This window comes from Oratosquilla oratoria, chromosome 6 (assembly GCF_046742065.1).
Source record: "Oratosquilla oratoria isolate Oo_2021 chromosome 6, ASM4674206v1, whole genome shotgun sequence".
NCBI classification, from domain to species: domain Eukaryota; kingdom Metazoa; phylum Arthropoda; class Malacostraca; order Stomatopoda; family Squillidae; genus Oratosquilla; species Oratosquilla oratoria.
In genome coordinates, this window is record NC_134782.1 from 64,049,904 (window position 1) to 64,067,434 (window position 17,531).

Genomic DNA, 17,531 nt, shown 5'->3' on the forward strand with positions numbered 1-17,531 from the left:
TTTTCATGGGCTTCTTTTTATCTTCTTTATTTTCTTTTTTCTTTTTTATCAATTCTTTTATATTATTCTGATTATATATACATATATATTTTTCATACATTGGAGACTTGATGGAATGATTGTTTGTTCACCGCCTCCAGGTGTGGACATCGCTCCTGGTGCGGAACCAAGCTGGAGGTGTCCTCCACTGAGGGGCGACTGGGCTCGGCCTCCAGGACTCGAGGCGCCCTCCAGAGTCCCGAGTCGCCCTCAAGGACAACCTCCTGGAGCTGATGTGTTCCTGGAGGCGGGAGGAAGGAGCTGGCTCCTCGGTCACCGAAGGAGCCCAGGAGGTGTCGTGGGCCCAGCAGGAGTCGTCTCCTCTTTGACAGACTTGGCAATTCTCTTGGAGGAGCATTATGTATGTTGTCGAAGGCTCGGGGTTCCTTTGGGCTAGGTCCTGTGTGGGCTGGTCCTTCCTTGGGTCTGGTGCTTTTTGGAGCTCCTCATGATGGGGCTCCGGGCTTCTCGTAGACCTTCTTGAACTGGGCTTTACACTCGGGCTTGGGTTTGTTGCTGGAGTAGGCCGTGGGGGCAATCGTCTCCATAGAGGGACCCCCGGCCGCTCGAAGGTTCTTCCTTCGAGCTCCGCTTGGCAGGAGATCTTCTTCGGCGAGTGTCTCCACCATGCCTGGTCTTGGGGCCTATTCCAGGCTTTCCTCCAGCTGAGGGCGCCGTCGACAATCATTCCTCTGACAAGTAAGGTCTTCCATGGTATCGAGGCTCAGCAGTTGTGACTCTGCTTGTCGCATCTCCTTTTGCTGCCGATGCTGATGGTCAGTCGGTCGGGCGAGTGGTACACAAAAAGGCGAAATTTCTTGATGAAGGTAAACCTTAAACTCGGTAGTTCTTAACTGATACACACACACGCACGGACACACACACACACACACACACACACACACACACACACACACACACACACACACACACACACACACACACACACATAACCAAACACACTCATATATACAAGCACATGTAGACACATTCACACTCATGCACATACAAATATAATCAGTCACACACACACACACACACACACACACACACACACACACACACACACACACACACACACACACACACACACACACACACACACACACACACACACACACACACATACACACAGACACACGCACACACATACACACAAACACACACACACACACACACACACACACACACACACACACACACACACACACACACACACACACACACACACACACACACACACACACACACACACACACACACACGGAGCGCTGAATATTTTCGTCAGTTGGGGCGTCTTCGGATTGCACGGAAGAATGGTAGAGGACGGTATAAACACAGAAATAAATGAGAGGGTCGCATCATCAACATATACGTACTTTGTGCACGACAGCCACCGAAGTACATAGGTGTTGATGTGCCCTTCTCCATTTTTCTGTTTAGTTTATGTATTTATGTTCTTCTGTTGTTCGTTATTGTGCTCAGAGGGTGCCTTGATGGACGGAAACGTTTGGTGTTCCGATCTTTTGATTTCCCTGTGGTTTCTGAAAAAAAAAAACGTGTGTGTGTGTATGTGTGCGCGCGCCCGCAAGGAGTGGGATGAAAGGTCGCTTTCCCGTCCCCTACACTGGTGGACGTGCCACACCAAAAGTACTGGAACCACTCTTGCAGTGTTGGGGAAGTTTGTGGCGGTGATAGGGAGCTTGTGGCTGTTGGGGAGCTTGAATGGTTATTTTTATTTAGAGACTCCAGTGGCAGTCGCTCGAAGCAAAAGATTTACTTGTGTTAAATTTTATTAGCCACTTTTCAGACCAATACTGTAATTTATCTAAATATTCTTGAATATCTAATTGATTTGAGTGATCATTTGCCATTCCGCACAGTTTTGTATCATCAGCAAATTCGGAGACAATAGATTTTAGTCCGTGGTTTATATAATTCATATATACTACAGTATGAATCGAAGTGGCCTAAGAACGGAATCCTGAGGAACTCCACTCATAAAATAGTTGTTTAAAATATCACATATTCCTTCATTTGAACATTCAACTTGATCGTTAGCAGGTAATAGTGGTCCAATGTGATTCCTAATGCCCTTTTTATCTCTAATGTAACTATAAGATTCTTTGGGATTCTCTATGGATTTATCAGCGATATTCATTTCGTGTTGTCGATTTCGTTTTTTATTGTCTTCTTTAAAATTCTCTGTATTATTACATAACTTTGATAGTCATTAGGTGCATCCGAGCACTTGTATTTCTTATAAACTTGTCTCTTTTTAGCAATGCTTTTTTCATTTTCTTTGTCAATTAATTTTGGACGAGCCTTATTAGGGGGGCGTCTGTTCTTAAACGGGATGCGAGTATGAATCATCTTAATAAACGTATTTTGAAACATTCCCTACATATGATCTACAGGTCTTTCGCTTAATTTTATCTCCCAGTGTGTAAGCTGAGGCTCCTGACGTAGTCCTATGAACTGAGCTTTACTAAAATCGGGTATTTTAGAAACACAAGTATCTGTTCTAATTTTTTTTAGCAGTTTCAATCTAAGTTGTGATCGCTAATTGCAATAGTATCACCAACTTCTATATCGGTTATCATGCTTTAGCGGCTATTGATCAATATATCAGACATACACACACACACACGTTATCGGAAAAATTTCAAACACTGTACTTAGAGTAACAGAATTTACAACCGACGTTTCGAACTCTGTCCAGGGTTCGTCTTCAGGGTTGCACAATGTTAGCAAAAGGAATCAATTAAGTAGTATACCAGTGTTCCCTGTGACAGGTCCCACCAGATTGAACTGGTATACTATTTCATCGATTCCTTTTGCTGACATTATATAACCCTGAAGACGAATCCCGGACAGGGTTCGAAACGTCGGTAGTAAATTCTGTTACTCTGAGTCCAGTGTTTGAAATTTTTCCGATAACATGGCTCCTGGACTCCAGCTCTTTACGAACACACACACACACACATACACGCATAAACACACACACACGAGCGCACGCACACGTCTCAGTGGTGCGGTTGGTAGAGTCCCTGACTGTCACTACGGCGGTCCGGGTTCGAATCCCACCCAGGGCTGAAATAATTTCAGTAGCGCTGCGCTTCGAGTCGTTACTCCAACTCTTGTGGGTGGAGAGTTGGGTGTGTGTGTCACAGCATTACCCATAGATCGGTCATACGAGCTCTGAGCTCTCTTCCGGGAGGGAAATAACTGTCGGTCACGAGTCCAATACGTGTTCCAAAGACCAAGGGGAATCACACACACACACACACACACACACACACACACACACACACACACACACACACACACACACACACACACACACACACACACACACACACACACACACACACACACACACACACACACACACACACACACACACACACACACACACACACACACACACACACACACACACACACACACACACACACACACTCACGGAGCGCTGAACGTTTTCGTCAGTTGGGGCGTCTTCGGAGTGCGGGGAAGAATGGTAGAGGACGGTATACACACAGAAACAAATGAGAGGGTCACATCATCAACATCTACGTACTTTGTGCACAACGACCACCGAAGTAAGTAGATGTTGATGTGCCCTTCTCCATTTTCTTGTTTAGTTTCTGTATTTATGGTCTTCTATTGTTCGTCCTTGTGCTCTGAGGGTGCCTTGATGGACAGAAGCGTTTGGTGTTCCGATCTTTTGATTTCCCTGTGGTTTCTGAAAAGAAAAGAAAAAATACGTTTGTGTGTGTGTGTGTGTGTGCGTGCGCGCTCAAGGAGGGGAATGAAGGGTCGCTTTCCCGTCCCCTACACTGGTGGACGTGCCACACCGAGAGTACTGGAGCCACTCTAGTAGTGTTGGGGAACTTTGCGGTGGTGTCAGGGAGCTTGTGATAGTTGGGGAGCTTGAGTGGTGATTTTATCTAGCGACTCTAGCGGCAGTCACTCGAAGCAAAACAGCCCCGCAAGAAGAAGAAGAAGAAGAAGAAAAAAAGACGGCTTTCTGCAACTGACGGGGCCTTACCCAAACGGGGGTTTCTCACTTCCCACGGCGTGGGAGTGGGATGGTGTGTTAATTCTCTGGGATTGTTGTCTCCAAGGAAATTTATTCAGCTGAGGGGAACCTCGTGGTTCCAAGGATGATTTTGATCCTATTTGTGGGCTCAAAAAATCAAATGCATTTTGTGCTTTGCAATTGGTCGGTTTTGGGCTTAAAAGAAAATCACTACTTTCGGCTAAAATTGTCTATTTTTCCTGTTCAAGAACACAGCCCTGCTTAACTCCAACCTTTACTTCAAACGGTTCTGAGAGTGTGCCGCATACTTGAACCCGTGCTTGCATCCCTTCATGCAGGCCTTTGAGCACAGAGAGAAAATTGGAAGGGACTCCCATATTTTCGAGAAGTAACCATAAAAGGGGGCGGTTTACTGTGTCGATCACACACACACACACACACACACACACACACACACACACACACACACACACACACACACACACACACACACACACACACACACACACACACACACACACACACACACACAAACACACACACACACACGCATGCAAACACAAACACACACACACACACACACACACACACACACACACACACACACACACACACACACACACACACACACACACACACACAGACACACGCGCACACACACACACACACACACACACACACACACACACACACACACACACACACACACACACACACACACACACACACACACACACACACACGGAGCGCTGAATATTTTCGTCAGTTGGGGCGTCTTCGGATTGCACGGAAGAATGGTAGAGGACGGTATATACACAGAAATAAATGAGAGGGTCGCATCATCAACATATACGTACTTTGTGCACGACAGCCACCGAAGTACATAGGTGTTGATGTGCCCTTCTCCATTTTCCTGTTTAGTTTATGTATTTATGTTCTTCTGTTGTTCGTTATTGTGCTCAGAGGGTGCCTTGATGGACGGAAACGTTTGGTGTTCCGTTTCTGAAAAAAACGTGTGTGTGTGTGTGTGTGTGTGTGTGTGTGTGTGTGTGTGTGTGTGTGTGTGTGTGTGTGTGTGTGTGTGTATTCACTTGGTCTTTCGATCACGTGTTGGACTCGTGATCGACTATTTCCATCCTGGAAGAGAGCTCAGAGCTCGTAGGTCCGATCTATGGGTAATGCTATGACCTTGCACACACACACACCCCCAACTCCCCGCCCACGAGAGTCAGAGTAACGACCCGAGGCACAGCGATACCGAAATAATTTCGGCCCTGGGCAGGATTCGAACTGGGTACTGGGAGCACTTCTACTTCCCAGTTCAGCGCTCTACCAACTGTGTGTGTGTGTGTGTGTGTGTGTGTGTGTGTGTGTGTGTGTGTGTGTGTGTGTGTGTGTGTGTGCGCGTGCGCATGGAGTGGGATGAAAGGTCGCTTTCCCGTCCCCTACACTGATGGACGTGCCACTCCGAGAGTACTGGAGCCACTCTTGCAGTGTTGGGGAAGTTTGTGGCGGTGATAGGGAGCTTATGATACGGTAGTTGGGGAGCTTGAGTGGTGATTTTATCTAGCGACTCTAGCGGCAGTCACTCGAAGCAAAACAGCCCCACAAGAAGAAGAAGAAGAAGAAAAAAAAGACGGCTTTCTGCAACTGACGGGGCCTTACCCAAACGGGGGTTTCTCACTTCCCACGGCGTGGGAGTGGGATGGTGTGTTAATTCTCTGGGATTGTTGTCTCCAAGGAAATTTATTCAGCTGAGGGGAACCTCGTGGTTCCAAGGATGAATTTGATCCTATTTATGGGCTCAAAAAATCAAATGCATTTTGTGCTTTGCAATTGGTCGGTTTTGGGCTTAAAAGAAAATCACTACTTTGGGCTAAATTTTTTCCTGTTTTTTCTTTCTTTTTCTTTTATTCTAATGCATATTTTTCTATTCTGATTTTCTCAAAAATGTCCATTTTCACTTCCTGTAGTATTTGAAGTGGACTTTTTTTCCTGATCTGATTTTTCTATTTCTTATCAGATTGAGGTTTTCTCTTTCCCTGTTTTCTTGATTGGAAAGTTTGTTTCCTCAGGGCTGTTCTTATTCCATCATTTTCTTAAATTTTCTTATTTTCATTTCGTGTGGGCTTCTTAATCTATTTCTCCTTTATTTTCATGGGCTTCTTTTTTATCTTCTTTATTTTCTTTTTTCTTTTTTATCAATTCTTTTATATTATTCTGATTATATATATATACATATATTTCATACATTGGAGACTTGATGGAATGATTGTTCACCGCCTCCAGGTGTGGACATCGCTCCTGGTGCGGAACCATGCTGGAGGTGTCCTCCACTGAGGGGCGACTGGGCTCGGCCTCCAGGACTCGAGGCGCCCTCCAGAGTCCCGAGTCGCCCTCAAGGACAACCTTCTGGAGCTGATGTGTTCCTGGAGGCGGGAGGAAGGAGCTGGCTGCTCCTCAGTCACCGAAGGAGCCCAGGAGGTGTCGTGGGCCCAGCAGGAGTCGTCTCCTCTTTGACAGACTTGGCATTTCTCTTGGAGGAGCATTATGTATGTCGTCGAAGGCTCGGGCTTCCTTTGGGCTGGGTCCTGTGTGGGCTGGTCCTTCCTTGGGTCTGGTGCTTTTTGGAGCTCCTCATGATGGGGCTCCGGGCTTCTCGTAGACCTTCTTGAACTGGGCTTTACACTCGGGCTTGGGTTTGTTGCAGGAGTGGGCCGTGGGGGCAATCGTCTCCATAGAGGGACCCCCGGCCGCTCGAAGGTTCTTCCTTCAAGTTCCTCTTGGCAGGAGATCTTCTTCGGCGAGTGTCTCCACCATGCCTGGACTTGGGGCCTGTTCCAGGCTTTCCTCCAGCTGAGGGTGCCGTCAATATTCATTTCTCTGACAAGTAAGGTCTTCCATGGTATCGAGGCTCAGCAGGTGTGACTCCGCTTGTCGCATCTCGTTTTGCTGCCGATGCTGATGGTCAGTCGGTCGGGCGAGTGGTACACAAAAGGCGAAATTTCTTGAAGAGGGTAAACCTTAAACTCGGTAGTTCATAACTGACACACACACATGCACGGACACACACACACACACACACACACACACACACACACACACACACACACACACACACACACACACACACACACACACACACACACACACACGCGCGTGTGTGTGTGTGTGTGTGTGTGTGTGTGTGTGTGTGTGTGTGTGTGTGTGTGTGTGTGTGTGTGTGTGTGTGTGTGTGTGTGTTAAGCGCCCCCCCCCCAACCTTTCATTAGTGGAGGGGTCACTTTCGTATACTTTTTTTCTGGCTAAAGCCACCAGACGATTTAATTCAGCTGGGAAGGGAGGGGAGCAAGGGAAGACGGGATCCCACGTGCATATCCGCTTTGTCCAGAGACAACTCCGGAGCCGAAAGGAATCGACTGGAGACATCGATCAGAGATATCCTGAAAGACTCATTCCATCACATCCCTCTTCCAACTGAATTATCCTCTTCTTTACCCTCCCTCATTTATTCCCTCCTTCCTTCCCCCTCCTCCTTCTACATAATCATCCGCCTCCCTCCCTCCCTCCCTCCCTCCCTCTCTGTCTACATAATAATCCTCTTCCCTTTTTCCCTTCCCACCTTTCCTCTCTCCCTTCGTAATTATCCTCCTCCCTTTTTTTCCCTCCCTCCCTCCCTCACTCCTTCCCCTCCCTCCCCACCCTTCCCCTCTTCCTGTATAACAATCCTCTGCCTCCTTCCCTCCTCCTCCTACATAATTTTCTTCTCTTTTTCTTTCCCTCTCTCTTTTCTTCGCTCTTTTACTGGATGAATGTCCTCCCCCTTCCTCCCTCTTTTCCCATTTCCTTATGAGGGAGTTCACACGGTCTAACGGTCTGTCGAACGCGGTTCGACAGACACGTGTGAACGTGTGAACGGGGTATTTGGTTGTCGAACACGTTGGTTAAACCCCAAACACCCCGTTCACACGTTCACACATCACTTTAAACACGTGTCTGTCGAACTGCGTTAGACCATGTAAACCCATTCTATGTCATCCTATTCCTACTTTAGCATCCTTTCCTTTGCCCCCCCCCCCCGTCTCCCTACACGGTTATCCCCACCCCTCCCTCCCTCCCTCCCTCCCTCCTTCCCTCCCACTTTTCTTCTTGTCCAGCTTCCCTTCCCCCATTCTCCTCCTTTCACATTCTGACTCCATTTCCTCGTCCCCTTTTCCCACTCTCCTCTTCTTCCCTTCTCTATCTTTCCTCTCCCTCTCTTCGATCTTCCCATCTCCATTCTCCTTTCCCTCTTCCCCCTCCTCAACATTTGGAAGGCTGACAATGGAAAAACTTGTTTTCAGGAGTTATCACACTAAGTTATTTTTCCTCCAACATTCTACCTCCAGCCTCCATTTGAATAACTAGACTATGATTTCGCTATCAAATATCTAACCTTCCTCAAGAACATTTCAACAGTATGTCTAACGTTTGTATAGTTTTAAATCTCTTAGTTCATCATTCAGATTTGTTTTATATGACGGAAAATTATTCTACATTTGGGGGATTTGAAAAATAAGATATTGTAACCAAAGTCGTTTTTTTACTCAAACGAACTCTCGACTGTCGGCGCTTACGAAGCCCGTGGAAGCCCAGTTGTGATAGTTTCTCTTTCGCCTGCGAGTCCTGACGGTTTGTCAGCCTGCATTCCACTCCCTCCCCTCCCCCCTCCCCCTCCCCCTCCCCGCTCCCCCTCAAGCACTTTGCCCTTGACTTTGACGTCGCTAGTTGGCCCTGTCACGCCGCGGCGGTGGCTTGGATACACTTACACTCGGTCGCTGAGTTGCTCAACCACGATGGAAATCTACATTCTCACTGCCGAGCGTGTGATGCGTTTCAGAACACAGTATACAAAGAAACGAAAGTAATACATATCGTCTATGCAGGAGTGGTTTACGTTAACTTGGAAGTTGTAGGTCCTGGTTTGAACCCCGGTGAAGGCGCTATCACACTGGGCTAATTTTCCTCCGACTTTTGAAGGAGATTTGTAGTCGGCAGTTTTCGGTAAGGAGTCTGACATGCAGAAGGAGACTAGTTCTCCTCCAGCATATCAAATTAAATTCTATGTAAATTGTTGAGAAAACAGAATAGTTTGCCGTGATGACTTTGTGACGGAAAAAGTGCTGCAGGCGGCTGGTACCGCCGATTAATTGGAGGTTGGTGGAAAATAGCCTAGTGTGATTACCCCTTTAATGTCACCGGCTCCAAACGTCATCCACGACCATATCAGCCACCCCAACACGCTCAACACGCGACCATAGAATTCGCATCGTCCATACATACAACCTTAGCAAAGCACCGTGGTGAGGTACAAAGGTTGTGTCGTCCATCGAGGGATAGTCTAGTGGTCTTGCAGTGGACCTGAAAACTTGACATCGTAATACTTTTTTTTTTTATGAATAATGACACATTGAAGATACGGAAGGGGGAGAATAGGACAGGGGAGGAGAGGAGAGGTCGAAGAGGAAAAGAGGGTAGAGGAGGACAGGAGAAGGGAGGGAAGGAAGGAAGAGGAATGGGGAGGAGGAACGAATAAAAAGGAGGAAGGAGGATGGAGGGGAGATGGGAAGAGAGGGTAAGGGAACGGGGAAAGAGAAGTGGGGAAGAAGGGAGGAACGGGGAAGGTGGGAAGAAGGGAATAGAAAGGGGGTGGAAGGGGGAGGGAAAGGGAGGAAGGAGGGGGAAGGAGGAAGGAGGGGGAAGGAGGAAGGAGGGGGAAGGAGGAAGGAGGGGGAAGGAGGAAGGAGAGAGAAATGGGGGAGTTGGAGGAAGGAGGGGGAAGGAGGAAGGAGAGAGAAATGAGGGAAGGAGAGGGAGAAAAGAGAAAAGAGAGTGGAAGGGGAAAGGGAAATAGAAAGGGGAAGGAAAAGGGGGGAAAGTGGAATGAGCAAGTAGAGGAATGGAAGGGGGGAGCTAATGGGAGGGAGAGGGAAAGAGAAGGAGGAGGGAGAAGGGAGGGAGGAGGATGGGGAGAGAAAGGAAGAGGGGGGAAGGGGAAATTGGAAGGAGGGATTAGGGGAATGGACGGGGGGGGAGGACATGGAGGGGAGGAAGGAGGGGGGAGGTGGGTGAGAAGGGAGGTGAAGGGAAGAAGAAGGGAAGGGAGGGTAAAAGGCCATTTAGACGGTCAAACTGTTTGACAAACCCGGTTTGTCAGACAAGTGTTTGAAGTGATGTTTGACCGTGCGAATGGGGTATTTGGTCGTCAAACACGTTTGTCGAACGTGTTTAACAACCAGATACCCTATTCACACGGTCAAACATCACTTCAAACACTTGTTTGACAAACCGGGTTTGTCAAACCGTTTGACCGTGTAAATGCCCCTTAAGAGGAGTAGAGGAGGAAGGGGTGGGGGGGAGAGAGGAGGGGAGGGGGGGAAGGGAGGGGGGAGGAGGAGGGGAGGGGGAGGGGGAGGGGGGAGTCATTAACATTGGCGTAAGAGAGATTCATTCGGTTACGGTTGGTTGCGAACTCTGTCTCTCTCTTTCGCGTGTACCACCTTCTCGAGGAAATGCCCTCCTCAGGAGCGAAATTATCTCTGTCAGTGATATATATATATTCGGGAAATGTTCCATGGAACAGCGCTATGAAAAACTGGACCGTACATCCGGGTAGAGATGAGGGAGAGAGAAATAGAGAGAGAGAGAGAGAGAGAGAGAGAGAGAGAGAGAGAGAGAGAGAGAGAGAGAGAGAGAGAGAGAGAGAGAGAGAGAGAGAGAGAGAGCGAGAGAGAGAGAGAGAGAGAGAGAGAGAGATAGAGAGAGAGAGAAAGGGTGAGGAGGGAAGGGGGAGGGGACAAATCCAAGAATAAATTCACCTCTTGATTTTTGTTTTTCTTGGGCAAAGGAACATGTGTGTGTTTAATAGTGACACGTTATGTAACACATTCTATTTAGACATGCACGCAAGTACGCACGCACGCACGCACGCGCGAAGGCATACAATTTAAAAGATAAGCCCTAAAGAAAAATATATATATATACTTTCGGGCTAGACTGAGGATTTTCCGTAAAGTACATTTTTTGGGGATAAAGGGAAGATTCAAACCGCTAACCCTAATAGAAGCGTTATCACATTAGGCAATTTTTCCTCCGATTCTTGGATCAGATTTGCAGCTTGCAGTTTACGGGAAGCATATCATATGCTGTAGGAAGTTTATTTTCCTGCAGCATATCAAATGACATTCTATGCAAGTTGTTGAGAAAACAAAATAGTTTGCTATATTGATTTTGCGGCGGAAAAAGTTCTGGAGGTTGGCGGTACCACCGATTTATTGAATGTTGAAGGAAAAATATCCCAATGTGATAACTCCTTTAGTCGAGTGTGATGGGCTCGTTTGCGGATCCTAATATTGATTTCAGAAACCTCTCATTAGAATGACCAAAAAGTTCTCCAAAGAGTTTTTCTTTGTGGAAATAATTTATAAATCATGTACATACACATGATTATGATTTTGTTTAAGGCCCCTTATAGTGGACCTTGTAGCGCGGAATTTAATGAATCATACCCTTGGTCCAACTCGCCGGTGGCAGGGGTCGACGCTCTAGCAAGTTGTACACATTTGCGATGTGGTTTTTCAACACTTGAATGTGAAAATGTTACCTATGAGGCAAGATTTGTTCATATAGCTATACATATGCACATATCCGATCACTGTTATTAAACATTCTGTTTTCTGTAATTTATTAGCAAATACAGATGCAAAAATAACTTTATCAGATTTATACAAAGTATTATCAGCGCCACTCCGGTGGTGGTGTTGATGTTGGCATGTTGACACTGGTGTATACCATATGTGTGTGTGTATTCACCTAGTTGTATTTACCTAGTTGTATTATACAGGAAGAGAGCTGTGCTCGTAGGGTCCCGTCTTTGTATCTTTCAGCATCTAGTTTGTTCTTAACTCTCTAAGGACTGATTTTTTTTTTTTTAGATTTTTATTAAATTCATGTTTATTATCTTAAATGCTATAAAGGTTTACTACGTAAGTTCTTGCAGAATGAATCATACACTAGTTTGTGGCATACTTGTTTTTTTGCCATCCTGCACTTGTTTTAGTGTTAATGGCATATATACAAAAACTTTTTTTTGTGTGACCATATAGTCACGCTAGTCTTTCAAGGGTTAAATTCTTGTATGGTATTTGCACATACTGTTGCCTTATTCAATTTGTTCTAGGCATCTACCACCCTGTGTGGGAAACTATTCTTTTTCAGATATCTTCTATAATTATCCTGTTTGAGTTTCTTTTCATGTCCTCTTGTTTTTCTTTTATCTCATTTTAATGAATTATTTCTGTTGAGGACTTCCATCCCTTTCATAATTCTGTAAATGGCCAGTAGATCTCCTCTTTCTCTTCTTTGTTCCAGGGTTGGTAGTTCCAGTTTCGACTATCTTTGTTCGTATGTCAATTTGGAAAGTGTTGGTGCCACCTTTGTCGTTGCTCTTTGGATTCTTTCTAATTTCTTTATATTCTTTTTTGCACTGGGTGTCCATAATGTCGCAGCGTACTCCAATCTTAGTCTTATAAGTGTGACTAATATTTTCTCTACTATTTCCTCATCCAAGTGGTCAAAGACCAATTTCATTGAGCTTAGTAAATTGAAGGTTTCTCCGGCTATTTTGTTGATGTTCTTGTCTGGTGACATGTCTTTGCTGATAACTACTCCCAGGTCCCTTTCCGAGCTAACTTTTTTTTAACTTCCTTTGTACGAATTTTATATTGCCTTGATATTCTATTTTTACTTTTTCCAACTACCAATATACTACATTTCTTAATGTTGAAATTCACTTCCCACATTTGACTCCATTTCCAGACTTTATCCAGGTCTCTCTGTGATGATTCAGTCTTCCTCTATACTTACTTTCTTTAGTAGTTTTGCATCATCTGCAAAGAAGTTCATATAACATTCCACAATTTCATCCATGTGTGTGTGTGTGTGTGTGTGTGTGTGTGTGTGTGTGTGTGTGTGTGTGTGTGTCTTCATGTGTGTATCTGGGTACGTGTGCGTTTGACTCTCCTCTCTCTTCCTCTTCGATACGGTGTAACAACTAAATCGTCATGATCGCCCCCCACCCCGGCCCAAGGCACTCCCCCCCACCCCCGGCACTTACCCAATGGAATAAAGTGACTTTTGCATTTTCTCACTTAGGCTTTCGTCTTTATAGTTCAGATCCTCCCACAAACCTGATTCTGCCATTTGCGGCACACACGACTCGTGCCCATTTCCTCCCCTTCCTCCCTCCCTCCCCTCGTTGCGGCGTAACAACTCCTCAACTCCTCTATTTACGTCCTTAAAGAGCAGTGTGACCTCACTCTCCCACTCCCATCTCCCTTCCTTCCGTGTCATCTTCAAGCTTCTCTTGTCAGAGGTGAGAATCGAATGCACTTCCTCCTAGACACAAAGGTGTCTCAGGAACACATAGGAACTTAAGAAATAAATAAACAAATAAAACAAAGTATATCCATACAGGGTGTCTCAATAAAATGTACTCATTCCATGACATCACGAGTAACTGTGATATTGGATATACGTATGGGGTGGGGGAACTATACTGGACTAAGGGGAAAGACTAATTTCTTCTTTAATTTCATCACATTAATCTTGTACTAATGTAAACAAATACTAGACTTACTGTCTTTCAAGGTGTGCGTACATTTCATTGAGACACCCTGTATACCAAGGGCTTTTTCCCCCTTACAAGTGAGGTAGCCAAGTCAAAGACAAGCACCGACTTCCACCCATTTCTCTCCCACCCATTCCAATCCCATTCACCACCCTTTCCCTCCCTTTCCTCTTAGCTCCTCATGGACGAAGGATCACTCCAGTCTCCTGCCCAGGGATGACCGTTCATCCAAGAGGAGCTCAACAAACAAATGAATAGATAGAAATAAATGAATAGATAGTCAAACCTAACCTGACCCTATGGTGACGATGGCTCCTTCACTTAAATAATTCATTCTCTTCAGAGACTTTGTTCTGACTCCAAACGATTCCATTCATCATCGTGTGGACCCCTCCGGCTTCGAGGGTGAAGGTCTGGGGAACCATCTCGATTCGTCGACCCTCTGAAACAGTTTGCTGAAGGGGTGTGTGGTTGTGAAGTTTTAAACCCAATATGCAGTCAAGAGTAAACAATGTTGATTGACCAGTGGTTCTTCGGATATTTCGCCCTCTGCGAATCTGCGGAGGTTATCATTCATATGTCTTTCTGCTGATGGCGTGGGCCCTAAATCTCAAGTACTCTTTCTTCCATACCCTATCTATCTATCTATCTATCTATCTATCTATCTATCTATCTATCTATCTATCTATCTATCTATCTATCTATCTACCTCTCTCTCTCTCTCTCTCTCTCTCTCTCTCTCTCTCTCTTGCCATTGGTCAGTTTCTTACATCTTTTATACCAAATGTTTATTTTAGAAATTTTATTCTGGTTGATGACGGGCAATTTTGATTGACTTTGGAAACACCCATCGACCTAACCGCTTGACCATCTCATGCTCCTGAGCTGGTGGAAGGATTCTCTTTTGGCCGACACCGGATGCCGTGATTCGGTTCTGCAAGATTTCTCGCTCTCTCTAGGCTGATGTGCGAGACTCGCAGTTGTTTACAGAAACGTTTAACTCACGCAAGTATGTATTGTATGGCAATATTTACTCAGACGTTTGGTTCACGTAAGTTCGTATTCTATGACAACAGTTACACAAACGTCTGACTCACGTATGTATGTATTCTGCGACACATCTCTAGAGCGGTGGTTCCCAATCGGTGTGCCGTGAGATCAACTGAGGGTGCCGCCAACATTGAGGGCAAAAATAATTTTCGTATTACCGACTCTATCATCCATTTTTTGTTCATTAAAGCAGCATCAGTGTAAAGATGAGTATTTTCATATTATCCGAGGACAAAATTTTGTTACACTGATGTTGAATCAACAAAATACTGACAAACTAGAATTTAGATTTTCTAACAAGGGTGCCAGGGACTTCTGAAAGGCTTGACAAAGGTGCCTCAAGCAAGAAAAGGTTGGGAATTACTGATCTAGAGTTTAGAGAGAAAATAAAGTTGAAGATATAGATGGCGATGAAGTTTGTGTGGTGATTATTTCTACTGACCTTTTCCGTTCCTGTGACCTTTCTTCATCTCACATTAAGTCCGAAGGGAGGGGAAGTGGGGTGGGGGGTTGTCTATGCACATTTATATACTGAGTCGACATAATACTCCCTCGCTCTCTCTCTCTCTCTCTCTCTCTCTCTCTCTCTCTCTCTCTCTCTCTCTCTCTCTCTCTCTCTCTCTCTCTCTCTCTCTCTCTCTCTCTCTCTCTCTCTCATCACTCGCGTGTTTTCTTTCTTCTACTTCTTGTTCTCAATCTTCTCTCTTTTTAGTAATGGAGGAGGGGAATCCCCCTCAAATGAGGTTGATTGACGGTGTTACTACCCACTGAAGGGATTATCACACTGAGCTATTTTTCCTTCAACCGCCGATTAATCGGCGGTACCGCTCATCTCCAGAACTTTTTCCGCCGTGAAATCACCATAGCAAACTATTTTGCTTTCCCAACAAAAATACATAAAAGGTAATTTGATATCCTGAAGGAAAATTGTTTCCTTACAGAATACCAGATTCCTCTCCGTAAGCTACGGGCTGCAAATCTGTTTCATTAGTCGGAGGAAAAATAGCCTCGACTGCCCTCCTCCCTCCTCCCTCCTCCCTCCTCCCTCCTCCCTCCTCCCTCCTCCCTCCTCCCTCCTCCCTCCTCCCTCCCTTCCTCTTTTACTCCTTCCACACTCTCACCTACGCTCTTCTCACTCTCACTTTTCTTGATCACTCTGACTTTATCTACCCTGATCTTTCGTCTTCCCCTCCTCATGGTTGTTTGTTGAGAATTCCATCCGCCTTTCCTGACAGGATATCACCTTGACACCTCCTTGCCGCTCCTTCTCCTCCTTCCTCTCTCATACATCCTTCCTTCCTTCCTTCCTTCCGTCTTCCATCTTCCTTCCTTCCTTCCTTCCTTCTTCCACCTTCCTTCCTTCTTTCTTCCTTCCTTTCTTCTTTTACCTTCTTTACTTCCTTCCTTCCTTCTTCCACCTTCCTTCCTTCTTCTACCTTCTTTCCTTCCTTCCTTCCTTCCTTCCTTCCTTCCTTCCTTCCTTCCTTCCTTCCCTCCTTCCTTCCACTCTCCGCCCTCCCGCCCTCTCCTCGTGGCCCTCAGAAGCGCCCTCTATTGCTTTTCTACTTGTCCAGCTTTTACTTACTTACGAAGCACACTTTAAGATGCGTTTTGCTGGGTGCATTTATCGTTGTACGATGATCGTCCATGGCTTCACGATGATCGTCAAACGATTGTGTAGAGCACTAATTCTTTGTGTTTTGGATGAGGTTGTTTTGCCTCGAGCTACAAAGCACAAAGCTGATGACCTTAACCGAACCTACAAACGCGCTTACCCAAAAATTATGCCTGTTAGTAGGATGCGCGTCACACGCCATTGGCTGTGGTAGTTAGCTAATAATTACACCGAGAAAAACGTAATCTTACTCAACTTGGACATCTATTCTATTTTCCGGTCTACTTCTTTCTCTACGCCTCCCCACGACCTCCTACTCCAGCGGGACGAGAGTTCTATCCGCCTCCTCTTCGTTGTCGTCCTCCGTGCAGCCGAAGTTATCGTCGAGCTTCCAGTCAGAGTTCCTCCCGTCGCCTTCGACCCAGCTTGAGCTAAGGAGGGTATCACACTGGGCTTCCACGGACTTCACCGACGCCGACAGTTTAGAGTTCATTTGAGTAAAGACGACTTAGGTTACAATAACTTATTTTTCCAAGTCTCCAAACATCATGTTATCTTTCTGTCATATATAGCAAAGTTGAATGATGAACTAAGAGATCGTAAACCTATACGAATGTTAGACATACTGATGAAATATTCTTAGAGAAGTCTAGATTTCCGTAAGCGAAGTCATATTTTAGTTATTCAAATGGAGGTTGGAGGTAGGATGTGGGAGGAAAAATAGTCATGTGTGATAGTCCCTTCAGAGATGTTGACGTGGACAGTAACAACCCAACAGACGATCTGTGTACACCCTGTAAGACTCCCTCCAATAATAAACTTGAGGCCTCCAAGAATAAGGGGGGGGGCATCCCCGCCACTTTTACTGGTTTTGATTAAAACATAGACACATATATATGTACATATACATACATACATACATACATACATACATACATACATACATACATGTATATATATATATATATATATATATATATATATATATATATATATATATATATATACCTTTCCAAGAAAGATGACTGCCATCTCGTTTTCAATCCCACAACGCCATATGGTGAACAAGCGCAGCCTCTGCAAATGTTTGGTTTGACATTCTAGTAAATAAACGAAGT